Source organism: Leucopleurus acutus (assembly GCF_964270905.1).
Source record: "Leucopleurus acutus genome assembly, chromosome: 18".
Classification (NCBI taxonomy): Eukaryota; Metazoa; Chordata; class Mammalia; order Artiodactyla; family Delphinidae; genus Leucopleurus; species Leucopleurus acutus.
The window spans coordinates 25,948,125-25,963,350 of NC_139160.1; positions in this window are offsets into that span (position 1 = coordinate 25,948,125).

A 15,226-nucleotide genomic window follows, 5' to 3' on the forward strand; every position below is an offset into this window, starting at 1 on the left:
TTATTTTATTTATTTTTTTATATAGCAGGTTCTTATTAGTTATCCCTTTTATACATATTAGTGTACATATGTCAATCCCAATCTCCCAATTCATCACAGCACCACCCCCTCGCCCCCATAACCCGATAATCTTCAGAAACTTCATTTTAGACTGTAATTCTGACCATTTCTCCCACCAAACCTGTATCAGGGATTCTCGCAAATCGTTTAATTTACTTGCTTGGATTTTATTCCCATTTCATTTCCTCAGTGCACCAGCAGGTGGAGGTACAAGTCATTGGTAGAAAATCCAGAGGAAGAAAAAAATAAACAGCTAGAAAACCAGTCTCTGGACAACTGAATGCTGTTTGCATTTTTAAGTATATCGCTATGTAGCATTCTGGTGATTTAAAACATTTAAAACTATTTCACTTTATTTCCAAGTTGTTTCAGATCATTCAGAACAAAAAACTTTTAAGGATCCTGAAAGGTTAATCCAGGCATTTCATCACATCATGAAAACAGCTACAGGACTGTACTCTCTTCAAGTACCCGTTGCCCTCACGTTTCCCAGCTGAGAAATATGGGTTTCCAGCCAGAACACTAAGAACTCAGAGGATGTTATTTTCAAGCCTATGCCTCCCCAAGTGCTGGTGGCCAAGTGTATGTGACAGAGTTCAAAACTGCAGGCCAGCAGGGCCACCTTCCACACTTCTTGGACAGAATGATGAATTAAATCATCCTTCAGTGGATGAATCACCTTCACATGCCTCAGAAATAGCCACTTCGTTCTGAAATGCTGCAACTCATATAGACAGTTACGTCTGGGGAATATACACATTTATGTTTCTGTCAAGTATTTATAAGCCAAGCTGCACCCACGAGCCTCCTGGTTTTGACAGACGTTTCCCTAAATTACGATAATAGTCAATGTCAGAGTACATGATGATTTTATATAATCCACGCTATTTTACCAAAGAGTTCTAGATGAGAGCCTTTTATTGCCACAAATATAATTAGTGAACATATATTTTATTTTCTAGGATCATTTATGAATGTAAATAAAATATTCATCTAGCTGTTCGTATACAGCTAAGTGTTTACAGTTTTACTGGGAACATAATTTAACTTTGAATAACTTTAGGCTGGATGAAGAATCTGGACCCCAGCTGTAACCATAGGCCCAATGGGGAGAAAGAAGAAGCTGTGGACGGGCACCATTGGACTGGGGGAACCCAAACCGTTTCTCTAGCCTAACATCTGAGAGGGTTGCCTGGTGCTCAGTGGGTAGAGCAGGCAGATTCTGGCAATGGGTGAAAACCAAATACAGATGACCGGTGATGTTGTGCTTTTGGGCACTCAGCCCATTCACGGCCGCAGCTCCATCTGAGGCAGGGCTGCAGGGAGCAGGGATGGCAGGACCTAGAGAGCGTTTTAAGGCCTCAGTCATCTGGGTTAGAGCTCCCAACAGGACTCTTCCCTTAGCTGTGGACAAGAAGCTAGGCAGACACTGAGGCAGAAGACCGGAGGCAAAAGGAGAGATCAAAAGCCCAATGCAGTGACTGGAAGGCTTAGGTGAACAGCTGACCAGATCCAGGGGCAGCAAGGTTGGGTGATGGGATGGAAGGATCTGGATTATGTCTTGTTGGCTTCAAGATTGGCTCAGACCGTGGGAAGAATTGGATCTGCAAGGGCAGGACACTCGTATCTCCCCAATAGGAAGGGTCCGGGCTCATCAAGATCTGACTGGCAAGAACTGTCCACCCAATTCAATAATCCCTCGCCACATGTGGCTGCTTAAATTTAAATGAATTAAAATTCAATACAATGAAGAATTCAGTTCCTTGGTCACATCAACCATGTGTGGCTAGTGGCTACGGTATTGGGCAGAGAGGCTGTACCTTTCCATTATCACAGTTCTAGTGGATTTAGAAGGAGGGCCAGGCTGGAGGACCACATCCACAGGCTGGACTTGTTGAGGGAGCCACTGACCCACCATCGTTGCTCAGCACATCTACAGGCTGATGGTGTTTTCATTGTTCTCCACGCTTCCCTGGTTCGTGACATCAGTCTTTTATTGGTTCATAGAAGTATCTAAAAATGGGTGGACACATTATATTATTTATTATAAAATATTTGAAAAATGTTGAATGACAGGAATTCCCAGGAATTCCCTGGAGGTCCTGTGATTAGGCCTCCTCGCTTCCACTGCTGGGGCTAGATTCGATTCCTGGTCGGGGAACTAAGATTCCACAAGTTGTGGCAGTGTGATCTTTAAAAAAACAACCAAAAAGAATTCCCAGTACTACAAGGTTTTCTGCAGGCAGAAACTCTAATTTCTAAAGGCTCCTCTGCTATTCTAGCTAGCACCTTAAATTTGTAGTTCTCATATTCAGTCCTATAACCTTAGAGATTTTGCAGCAATGGTCATGATAAAATCAACCTGCTGTTATTCCTAAACTTGCCCAAGCAGTAATTCAGCCATTTTCATGATCAGTAATTCATTCTTTACCTACGCTCAGGCGAGACGCGAGAAAGTCCTTTAAACTCCTTTGGCTGCTGGCCTTCCGTAGAAAATCACTGCTGTAGAAATCGGTTTCCAGGTCCTGTGGTGTCTACAGAGTTAGTATGTGGCCCCAACCATCAGCTTTCCAGAATCGGTGGTCTAAGCCCCAGCAAGAGTGGAGCAAACATGAACGAGTGTACCTAAAATTACACGAGACGTACCTTCAAAGTGAAATGTACACCCATCTTTTGGTTTACGTTGAATAGTATTTCAACTTCATTAGAGTAATTTGTTATGTAAATGAATTCTGTGGGAAACAATATTTAGAAGCTGAGAATCTAAAATTTTCCCTCAAGTTTATAAACATAGGATTAGATGTCTTTGTTTTTCTTAAAACCAGGTTCACATGCATTTGTGATGTTAGCTTCTACCTTAAGTATGATTCCTCAAGCAATTTATAACTCCTGCATCCTGCCTGTTGATGACTGCATTCTCAGTGAGAGACCACAATGGGCAACATTTATCAAATGCTCAATGTATACAAGGCTCCATGCTAAATGCTTTACATGAATTACTGTATTTATACCTCATAATTATCCTAGGAGGTAGTTATATTATCATCCCCATTCTATAGGTGAGGAAATGGAGGTTTAGAGAGGATGATTTGTTTGAGGTCATATAGTCGGTGAAGGAATTACGCTATAACATTAAAGTACCTGAATTTTAGGTTTACAGCTGGATGGAATTTTATATGTATACACTCATGTTACCACCACCCAGATCAAGGAATAGAACATTTCCAGCGCCCTGGATGGCTCCTTTTCGTGCACCTTTCCCAGGCAATAACTCTTCCCAAAGAAACCACTATTCAAACCTCTTTCACCATCTGACTTTTCCTGTACTTGAACTTTATATAAATGGAGCAGTACAGCCTGGCTCACAGTTATGTCTGTGAGCTTCATCCATTGCTTTTCATTCTTTCTCACTGCTGTGTAGTATTTGATTTGTGATTTGCCACAATTTATTTATCCACTCTACCGTTGATGGTCATTAGGGTGATTTCAAGTTTTTGGCTTTTGTGAATACATTTACACGTTTTTTGGTGGATGTAACACTTGCTTCTGTTGGCCATATACCCAGGATTAGAACTATTGAGTCAAGAGTGATGATACTGTAACTCTATCATATGATCCTGCAATCCCACACCTGGGCATATATTCAGAGAAAACTCTAATTCGAAAAGATACATGCACCCCCACACCCCAGTGTTCATAGCAGCACTATTCACAATAACCAAGACATGGAAGCCACCTAAATGTCTGTTGACAGAGGAATGGTTGAAGAAGATGTGGTATATTTATACAATGGAATATTACTCAGCCATAAAAAATGAAATAATGCTATTTGCAGCAACATGGATGGACCTAGAGATTATCATACTAAGTGAAGTAAGTCAGACAAAGGCATATATCATATGATATCACTTATAGGTAGAATCTAAAAAGAGATACACACAAACCTATTTACAAAGCATAAACAGACTCACAGACATAGAAAACAAACTTATGGTTACCAAATGGAATAGTGGGGGTGGAAGAGATAAATTAGGAGTTTGGGATTAGCATATACACTACTATATATAAAATAGATAAACCACAAGGACCTATACTGGATAGCACATGGAACCATCCTCAATATCTTATAATAACCTATAATGGAAAGGAATCTGAAAAAGAATATATATACATATGTGTATGTATATATACACATATATATGATAACTGAATCACTTAGCTGTACACTTGAAACTAACACAACATTGTAAATTAACTATACTTCAATTAAAAATGAATTTTTGAAAACCCAAACAAAAGGGTGATGGATCTAGTATATGAACCTCGTTTCCTGACTCCAGTGTTACTCATTGTACACCACCCACTACATCAATAATAGCTAACATTGTCTGAGCACTGTCTATAATGTGCCAGACACTCTGCAAAGCTCTATTTTTCCAAGTAGGCTCTTGATAAAACTGAGAACTTTTTATACGCTTAACTAGTAACCACAGGGGAGGTTTCACATTTGTTCGACAAATAAGACAGTCTTTTAAATTAACATCAACTAGCTGATATATTACAATGTATGTGGAGCACTTAGTAGCTTCTGTCTGTAAAAAAACATCATAATATCCATCTTTGACAGACTTATTTTGCTCATGGAAACGTATACAGTAAAAGTAGAGGTAGCAATTGATTATGAATTTACTTGTGTACTGTAATTAGCTAAGGAAGAAACAAATCCATTTAAAACCAATTTCCATAGTCTACACAGGCACAGGAATTGATTGCAGACTTGAATTTGCTGAATAAAAAGTGAAGCTAGCTAATCTCAATTTGTATTTCATTGAGCAAATGTCAGCTATTGATTTCTGTGGCTGACTACCGGTGAGGCTATGTGTCTGTCATGCCGTAAAGGTGGCACAGCGCCATCACTATGCAGTTTAATTAGGTGTGGGCTGGTCATTTCACTTGCTTGAGGCAGATGAAATATTTAGCTGTAGTGGGAGGAAAAACTTCAGCCAGCTGCCTATCCTATCACCCTCTTTCAGACTCTTACTCATCTCAATTTAAGGTCCATTGATTCTTATTGTTGGATGTTGTACAGAGGAGCCCTTTTGTAATGTGGTGTCGGAAGCTTGGACCAAGATTGACTTAACAGGCTAACTGAATTCTACCAAGCTTTCTTGAACTCTTTTTTTTGTTGTTGTTAAATAAATTTATTTATCTTATTTATTTTTGGCTGCGTTGGGTCTTCGTTGCTGTACACGGACTCTCTCTAGTTGCGGCGAGCGGGGGCTACTCTTTGTTGCCGTGTGCAGGCTTCTCACTGCAGTGGCTTCTCTTGCTGCGGAGCACGGTTTCTAGGTACATGGGCTTCAGTAGTTGGGACACATGGGCTCAGTAGTTGTGGCACACGGGCATAGTTGCTCCACGGCATGTGGGATCTTCCCAGACTAGGGTTCGAACCCGTGTCCCCTGCATTGGCAGGTGGATTTTTAACCACTGCGCCACCAGGGAAGTCCCAGGTTGCCCACTCTTGCCACTTTTTATTCAACATAGTTTTAGTAGTCCTAAATATATGACTGGACACCATAAAACTCCTAGAGGAAAACATAGGCAGAGCACTCTTTGACATAAGTTGTAGAGATAGTTTTGTTTTGGGATCTGTCTCCTTCCTCAAGTTACAACGGAGTTACATCCTGATAAACCCTCATGATCACGTACATGGCTAACTGGGAGCTGCACTTTGTTGCCGCTGCCCAGCAACATGAGAGAATATCTTACTGGCCTTCAGAGTGGAAGTGAAACAGCAGCTCTCCTCAGAACTCGGTCCACCGGTTTCGCTTTCTTGAACTCTTGACAATGCAGCATTACATCTTAGGGTAATGACTTGACCCGTATATTACAGAACAGGTTTCCACAATGTGCCTGGTTTTCTTAAAGATCAATCCATGCTGCCTTGGTCAGATGGCATTTGTATAGGATTTGACAAGTTGTGAGGCCTTGTGACCTAGCGTAACACAGAATGTGTAATCTTGCCCTGTCCTTGAATGCTATTATTCAGATAAAAAGTGACTTAAGGAACAGTGAAAATAATGTCTTCTTTCTCAAAAGGACTACTATAATCTCTTTGGTTTTGGTTTCCTCACCTGAAATGGGGATAACAGTACCGACTTTATAGGGATTTTGTAATAGCTAAATGAGATAGTACTTATAAAATGCTTAGAGCAATGCTTTGCCCATAGTTATCACTTAATAAATATTTATTATTACCATCAGAAACATTCTTCACTTCCCTCTTGTCTTGCTTAAATGGATGTAGTTTGTTATTCCAAACATTCCTAATTTTTTCTCTTTTTTCCTTTCTGTTTGGTGCAATTAGGTTTTTTATTTTCATCTCTTTTGGTTGGCTATTATTATTTTTTTTAAACTAACTTTTCAAGTAGGCAAACAATAATAAAGTCCTCTGTGGATTACAATTTTTTTGACAGTGGTATGAGCCTCTGATTTTAAAAAAAGACCCTTTAGTAGAAACATTTTTTTACAGTAGTTCTTGGAAAGTTAGATCAGTCGATCATTTTGTCTTCTGGCTATATTTCAAGCCAGCAGTGAACTTGACAGGCACATGAGGGCATTTAAATGGAAAGGTTAGAGCCCAGTAATAATAAATGAACTGTTTCTTTAGTTCAAGAATCCTTTGGAAAACTCACAAAAACTTGGTAGCCCACTTTTGTCTGCTTTGGTGAATGTTAACGTGCCATTTACTTGAGCCTGTAGGCCACATGCTCTGCACCTCGTGCACCCCCGTCAGCCCGTGGTGCTGTCGTGATACCCTGCAAGAGGCATGAAGTAATAAAGTGGTGGATGCTCAGCTTCTAGCTCAGGCCACTGTAGCTGGGGAGATGATTGATAGGCATTTCTAAGTAATGGGAGAGAGTCTTCCAGCTAGCACGCAGCTTGAAAGGTACTTTCTTTCCAACCCGGAGGCAAGAAAACCTGTAGAACTTCTCCCACGTAAGGCCCAGGAGGCAATCACAGACATTCATAGATATTTTGCTAGACATATTTTATAGATGGCATATGCTCTAGTCCATGCTTAGTTTTCAGTTTTATCTCCCGCCACCTTCCTGCTTATGCGCCCTGCCCCAGCCTCAATGGTCTGCCTCCCCTAAAATGGAGATGGGACAGTCATATAGACAATACCCCAAGCCCTGATCACAGGAGCCAGGCCCACCTCTCAGATAGCCCTGAGGACATATTACACCTGAGGGCCTATAAAGAGATGGACACCTGAAATGTGCTGATTACCTACTCACCTGAGTTCTTATCCCCAAGCGACCTTCCTCCTCCTGCCTATGGTTTGGTTTTCCATGTAAGCTTGTTTTCAGGGAGAGAATGGGCTGGACCTATGGAAGCATGTATTCTGTTCCTATGCAAAGTAGAATTTTCATTGTAAATTAATTAGATTGCAATTTTGGTTTTATACATCAGAACCATGAGGTTGCTTGAAGTGATTTTTGCTATTCAGAAAAGGATCTGTTTTCGTAGTGCTGAAAAATCAGGGATTTGAATCTACCTCTCTGAGGGCTGGACACTGTATTATGATAAATTGACAAAGATAATGAATGCAATTCCCTGAGGTCTCCTAGGGGACAGCCTGCTGGTCATTCCCCAGGCAGTATGCCACCCCCCAGTCCTGCATTGGCCATGCCAATGCATTTCCTAATTAAATGTCTGCATCAGCTGATGATGTAGTGGTAACTAATATCTGTCAGGCTTTTCACGTGTACAATGATATTTCAATCCTGTGAAGCAGGCAGTGTTATTGTCTTCTACACATAAGAAAATCGAGGTTAAATTACTTAGGCAAGTCCCAGTACTGGTGAGTGGCGGAGCTTCAATGCCAGACCACATCTTATGGGTTCAGGACATGTCCCACCTTGCCTTACTGCCTTTCTTTTAGCTTGTTAGTTCTTCATTTTATAGGTCTATAGGTCTAGAAAGCAAAGTACTTAAAAACCCATTTTGGTAGTTTCTCTGCTGAAATCACCAGGAGCAGATGAACAATCTAAATGCATGTTCAGCCACTCAAAGATGTGATCTGTCCTCTGCCTGCGCATCCCTCATCCATCATGCGTGCTCCTAATAGACTCGGCAGGCTTGCACAAAGGGGTGCTTTTCTTCCTCTCTCCGTGCTGCTTCCTTTGAGGCATGCTACTGTTCAGGGCCCTGTTGAGATTTTGATTAAAAAAGACAGATATTGTGCAACTTCCATTAATGTTCTATTTCTCCTGTAGCAAAATGTAAGCCTTTGCAACTTCCTCAAGGGAATTTAATTTTCCATGTCTGTTGGCAAATTCAATTTCGAGTTTTACATAAAACACTCAAAAACAGTTAGTGGCCTGGTCAGGGGTTATGCTTGTAATTCAGTGATTCTTTGAGGTGACTTTAACCCTTTTGCAACCCATTCCCCTTTTCTGAAATCCACAAACCGCTAGCTTTCTAATGTAAAAAAAAATTACTTTTACAAGTATAAAGGGCCTAAGGTATTTAACTTTCTTTTGCCCTCCTCTTTCTGGTTATGGTAATGCCATTTGACTTATTTTTATAATGTTCTCTAAAGGTAACAAAACCTTTGTAAGCTAAGAAATTATAAACATGTATTTTGAAAATGCTCAGTGCATGACAACTAAAAGTTAAGATAGCTCATTGTATATCTGAGCAGGTTTATAACATCTCCACTGATAGTGTGCCCTTGTATGTGTATATATATCTTGGTGCCCCCCTCGTCTTTACCTAGCTCAATGTATATATAATTTACATTCATTAATTCTGAGACTTATTACAGATTTGTGGATTATCTGAATCTTTTCTGTCTCTCCCTCTTGCCCCTTGAATAGTGTTCATTTTTTCCCCAACTTATTAGCACTTTTCTGGTGTTGAAACTAGGATAGGAGAGTGGGGAAAGTCAAACACATAAATTTGACTTCTTTTGTGATTTGATCAAACCAGTGTTTTAGAAAAGTGGTCAAATAAATCAAGCAACTGGTACAAAATTTGGAGCTGCATCTTCTATTAATTTTTTTTTTTCCTGGAAATAGGGAATAAACTGGGGTAGGGAGTAGATATGAGTCTTTCTTCTCTTAATATGAACTTGCTCCCTTAAGGCTACTATTTTTTCTTCTGGGATCCTAACTGTCATACTTACAATACCATGCAATCAACTGCCCACATTCCCTCAGAGAGACTAAGATAAACTTGGAAAGTGATTGAGCTAGATATTAAACTTTGTGTTTTTAAAAAGGCTTCGAGATTACTGACTACAAGAGTCACATTTATAAACTCCATTTAACCATAAATATACAGAAAACTGAAAGAATCCAGTTTTATGCCACGAGCTTTTGTTGTTGTTGTTTTTTAAACAGCTATCTGAGCTGGAACCCATGCTTTCTAAAGCGAACCAAAGAACAATTTAGTGAAAAAAAATGTTTCATAGTTTTCTTTACTAAAATTACTTTATGAGAAAAAGGTCAGAACATACATGTTCTCTCAGCCCTAAAGCTTGTCCACATTTGACTGGACTTGGAAACCCCTTTCCAGAGCTTTCCTTCTTGCTAAGCATCTGCTCTGCCCTGAGGGGAAAGAGACAGCGGAGCTTGGGGACAGTTGGGGGCGCAGGTGTCTGTCAGAGCCGTCTCTTCTGTAGCCATCTACTCTTTGCTTGGTGAGTTCCCTTCTCAGATGCCCGAGTCCATAGCAGCCTGGGAAGATGATGGATTTCCCACTGTCGTGGAGAGTAGAGATGGTTGACTCTGATGAGTAAGATAACTTCTCACGTGTAGTTTTGTGTGGACCTGGGCTGGGGTGGTTTGGGAAATGGAAAATATACACTGTGACCTGATTTTACTCATACTTCGTCTCCTGTTTCCTTTTGTACTTCAGATCTGGTAAAGTTAGGGGGTATCAAAAGTCTGGTCCTTATGCAACCCATCTGAAGAGAAAGTAGAGCAACTTTTCCCTTCTCTCTCTGTATAGGGCTTCAGTGAGCATCTTGTTTGGCTCCAGTAGACTTTCAGGAAATGCTTGTTAAATAATGAAACTAAATGAAATTTCAGTCTTAAAATATTTAGTCCATTTATGTTGATATAAGTACTATTTAATGTACTTAAGTCTACTATTTTACTATTTGTTTTCTTTGTTTTTCTTCTTTCATGACTTTTTTTGAACTAATCAACAATTTTGAACATTACTATTCCATTTTCCCCCTTTATTTACTTGCCTTTGGCTATAATTTTTTTATTTTTCTTTTAGTATTTAGGGATTATAACATACATACTGGACTTAATAAGAATCTACTATGAATTAGTACTTTTTTTTTGCCATTTCCTGGAAAATGTAAGCAGTAGAATACTTTGCATTGATTCCATTCTTATCTTTTGTGCTATTATCATGTATTTTAATTCTACATGTACTTTATACTTCATAAGATACTATTCTTATTGTTTTATACAGTCAATATTTCTTTGGTTTTACATACCTATTTATAGTCTGTTATTCTTCATGCTTTCTTTCATTTCCATTTTTCCACCTAGAATCATTTTCTTCTGCCTGAGAAACTCACAATTATTTTACTCTGGACCTGCTGGCTCTGAACTCTCTGTATTTTATTTATCTGAAAGCACTTTTATTTCTTCATTTAAAGAAAAACTTTATTAGAGTATAATACATGTACAGAAAAGTGCACACATAATAAGCATCCAGCTCAATGGATTTTTACAACCTGATTACACCTGTGTAACCAGCACTCAGATCAAGAAACTGAACGTGTCTGTGAGCAGCATTCCGGGAGCCCTCATGCTCCTCTCCAGTCTATTCCCATCAAAGCATGGCCGCTCTCCTGACTCTAACATCATAGATTACATTGGACTGTTTTTGCATTTTGTGTATATGGAATCATATGTTAGATGCTCTTTTGTGATGATTTCCTTTACCCATTTATATTTGCGAGATTCACTTACATTGTTGCATTCAGTTATAAAGAGTGGATGCTAACCTTTATAGCATTCTGTTGTGTGGATCTACCAATATCCATTTATCCATTTTACTATTTTTTTATATATTTCTTTTAACAAAAATATTATTTATTTATTAAATTTTTTTTTTTGCTGCATTGGGTCTTTGTTGCTGCATGTGGGCTTTCTCTAGTTGAACTGAGCAGGGGTTACTCTTCGTTGCAGTGCATGGGCTTCTCACTGCTGTGGCTTCTCTTGTTGCCTAGCACGGGCTCTAGGCACACGGGCTTCAGTAGTTGTGGCACGTGGGCTCAGTAGTTGTTGCTCTAGAGTGCAAGCTCAGTAGTTGTGGCGCATGGTCTTAGTTGCTCCGTGGCTTGTGGGATCTTCCCAGACCAGGGCTTAAACCTGTGTCCTCTGCATAGGCAGGCGGATTCTTAACCATTGCGCCACCAGTGAAGTCCCTCCATTTTACTATTTATAGGCCTTTGGGTAGTTGCCAATTTTGGTTGATTACATATAGTGCAGCTATGAATGAATATTTTAGCACAAAATTCATGTCCTTCTCACATGCAAAATACATTCACTCTATCCCAGCAATTCCAGAAGTCTTAACCAATTCCAGCATCAACTCCAAGTCCAAAGTCTCTGCTAACTAGCATCTAAATCAGATATGGGTGAGGCTTGAGATTCAAAAACAGAGAAATTGGAAAGAAGAAAGAGATGATGGATCCCAAGCAGGTCTGAAACCTAGCAAGGAAAATTCCATTAGATCTTAAGGCTCAAGAATAATCCTTTTGTAGTTTTTTAAGGAACCTCTATACTGTACTCCATAGTGGCTGTATCAATTTACATTCCCACCAACAGTGTATGAATGTTCCCTTTTCTCCACACCCTCTCCAGCATTTATTGTTTGTATATTTTTTGATGATGGCCATTAATGACGTTGAGCATTCTTTCATGTGTTTGTTGGCAATCTGTATATCTTCTTTGGAGAAATGTCTATTTAAGTCTTCTGCCCATTTCTGGATTGGGTTGTTTGTTTTTCTGATGTTGAGATGCAGGAGCTGCTTGTAAATTTTGGAGATTAATCCTTTGTCAGTTGCTTCATTTGCAAATATTTTCTCCCTTTCTGAGGGTTGTCTTTTCAACTTGTTTATGGGTTCATTTGCTGTGCAAAAGCTTTTAAGTTTCATTAGGTCCCATTTTGTTTATTTTTGTTTTATTTCCATTTCTCTAGGAATGGGTCAAAAAGGATCTTGCTGTGATTTATGTCATAGAGTGTTCTGCCTATGTTTTCCTCTAAGAGTTTGATAGTGTTTGGCCTTACATTTAGGTCTTTAATCCATTTTGAGTTTATTTTTGTGTATGGTGTTAGGGATTGTTCTAATTTCATTCTTTTACATGTAGCTGTCCAGTTTTCCCAGCACCACTTGTTGAAGAGGCTGTCTTTTCTCCATTGTATATTCTTGCCTCATACAACCCAGCAATCCCACTACTGGGCATATACCCTGAGAAAACCATAATTCAAAAAGAGTCATGTACCACAATGTTCATTGCAGCTCTATTTACAATAGCCAGGACATGGAAGCAACCTAAGTGTCCATCGACGGATGGATAAAGAAGATGTGGCACATATATACAATGGAATATTACTTAGCCATAAAAAGAAATGAAATTGAGTTATTTGTAGTGAGGTGGATGGACCTAGAGTCTGTTATACAGAGTGAAGTAAGTCAGAAAGAGAAAAATAAATACCGTATGCTAACACATATATATGGAATCTAAAAAAAAAAAAAATGGTCATGAAGAACCTAGGGGCAAGATGCGAGTAAAGACGCAGACCTACTAGAGAATGGACTTGAGGACATGGGGAGGGGGAAGGGTAAGCTGGGACAAAGTGAGAGAGTGGTAGTGTATATATGGACATATATACACTACCTAATGTAAAATAGATAGCTAGTGGGAAGCAGTCGCATAGCCCAGGGAGATCAGCTCGGTGCTTTGTGACCAGCTAGAAGGGTGGGATAGGGAGGATGGGAGGGAGGGAGATGCAAGAGGGAAGAGATATGGAGATATATGTATATGTATAACTGATTCACTTTGTTATAAAGCAGAAACTAACACATCATTGTAAAGCAATTATATCCAATAAAAATGTTAAAAAAAAGAAAGCAAAAGAATAATGAAAATTAAAAAGAAAAAGAAAAAAATAATCTTTTTGGGCTTGATTCTCCTCCCTCTGAGCCCACTGGGGCAGCATTGTCCCTTCCACAGTCCTAGGTAGCAGCTCTGCCCCTGAGGCTCTGGCTGGTGGCCCCGCCTCCAAGGTTCGGGGTGGCAGCTTGTCTCTGAGGCACTAGTGGCAACAGCCTGGCCCTCTGAAGCCAAGGAGAAGAAAGCCCTGTACCCTGGGCCTGTGCTGTCTGGACCTTCAGTGGCAGTGGCAGTCCTGCCCATCTCTGAATCACCTTCGGGATCATTCAACCCTTTTCTTGAGAGATAAGGCATATTCACAGCTAAATAGCTCTATTGTTCCATCCTGTGGAATCCCAGAAGTTCAAAAGCCTTCCTTCCTTCCTTTTGTCCATTATCTGTTTCCTTTAGCCCAAGCTGGCAGTGTGTCTCCTGGTATGATCCCATCTCTATTCCTGGCTTCTTCTGAGCTGGCTGCCGGACAATCTCTTTATGGAGTGATTGTCCAGCCACACCTGTGGTGATCTCTTCCGAGCATGCTTTCTCATTTTTGGCAATATGAATAGACGGAGGATTTTCCACATCTGTAGTTTCTGGTTCTGTTTTGCCTGACAATTCCTTTAATTTATCTCTCTTCTCTCACATTTCACTATAAGCAGTAAGGAGAAACCAGGTCATGTATTTTTTCCCTAACATGGATATCCAGTGGCCCAGGACTGTTTATTGAAAAGATAAATCTTTTTGTACTGAATTGCCTCTTTGCTATTGTTATTAATCAGGGGACCATGTATGTGTGGGTCTGTTTCTGACATCTCTATTATGTTCCATAGGTCAGTCTGTCTATTCCTGCATCATTACCACCCTGACTCTATAATAGGTGTTGATATATAGTAGAATAAGATCCCAGCTTTGTTCTTCTAGATTACTTCATTTATTTTTAACTCTTTTCATTTCCATGAGAAGAACCAGTGAATTATGTAAAAGCAGTGGCTTGAAGTTTAATTTTGATTGTACTGAATCTGTAAGTCTTTAAAAAATATCTCTTATTCAGTGCTAAAGTCTTGCACATAGTTTAGATTTAATTCTAGGAATTTGATGTCCTTTGATGCTATTGTAAATTGTATCTTTTTACTTTTTTCATTTTTGTAGCTTATTTCTGTTAGATATATAATTCCAAGTTGGTAGTTATTTTCTTTCAGCAAGTAACTGGATTTAAATTTAAAATGTTGGGACTTCCCTGGTGGTCCAGTTGTAAAGAGTCTGTCTTCCAATGCAGGGGACTAAGATCCCACATGCCGTGGGGCAACTAAGCCCACATGCCACAACTATTGAGCTCACGCGCCTCAACCAGAGAGCCTGCGTGCCACAAACTACAGAGCCACACACTCTGGACCCAAGCGCCACAACTAGAAAGAAAAAACACACGTGCCACAACTAGAGAGAAGCCTGAGCACCACAATGAAGAGACCGCGCGCCCCCGTAATGAAAGACCCCACATGCCACAACGAAGATCCCATCTGCCACAACTAAGATCTGACACAGCCAAAGAAAAAAAGGAAAATAAATAAAAAAAATTAAAAATGTTATTCCATTATCTTCTGGATGCTATCATTTTATTTTTGAAAAGCCAGCATTAGTCCTTTTATTGGTCCTTTGAAGGTAATATGTCATAGTTTATTTGACTGTTTTGTAGAGTTTTCTCTTTGTTTTTCAGTGGTTTTACCATATTAGTCCCCAAAGGTGTGCCTTTAATGAATCGTGCCCCCCTAGTATTTTTGTCCTGCCCCTTTGAAAAAAAAAGTGAGCCCTGTGACTCACTTTTGACCAATAGGGCACATCTGCTTTGACACTGTGTGATTTCTGAGGCTCAGGCGCAAGTCTTGCTGCTTACCTGCCCTCTTGGAACACTCACTCTTGGGATGTGCCCTTTGAGAACCTCACTGTTAAGATGTGAAATTACTCTGAGACCACCA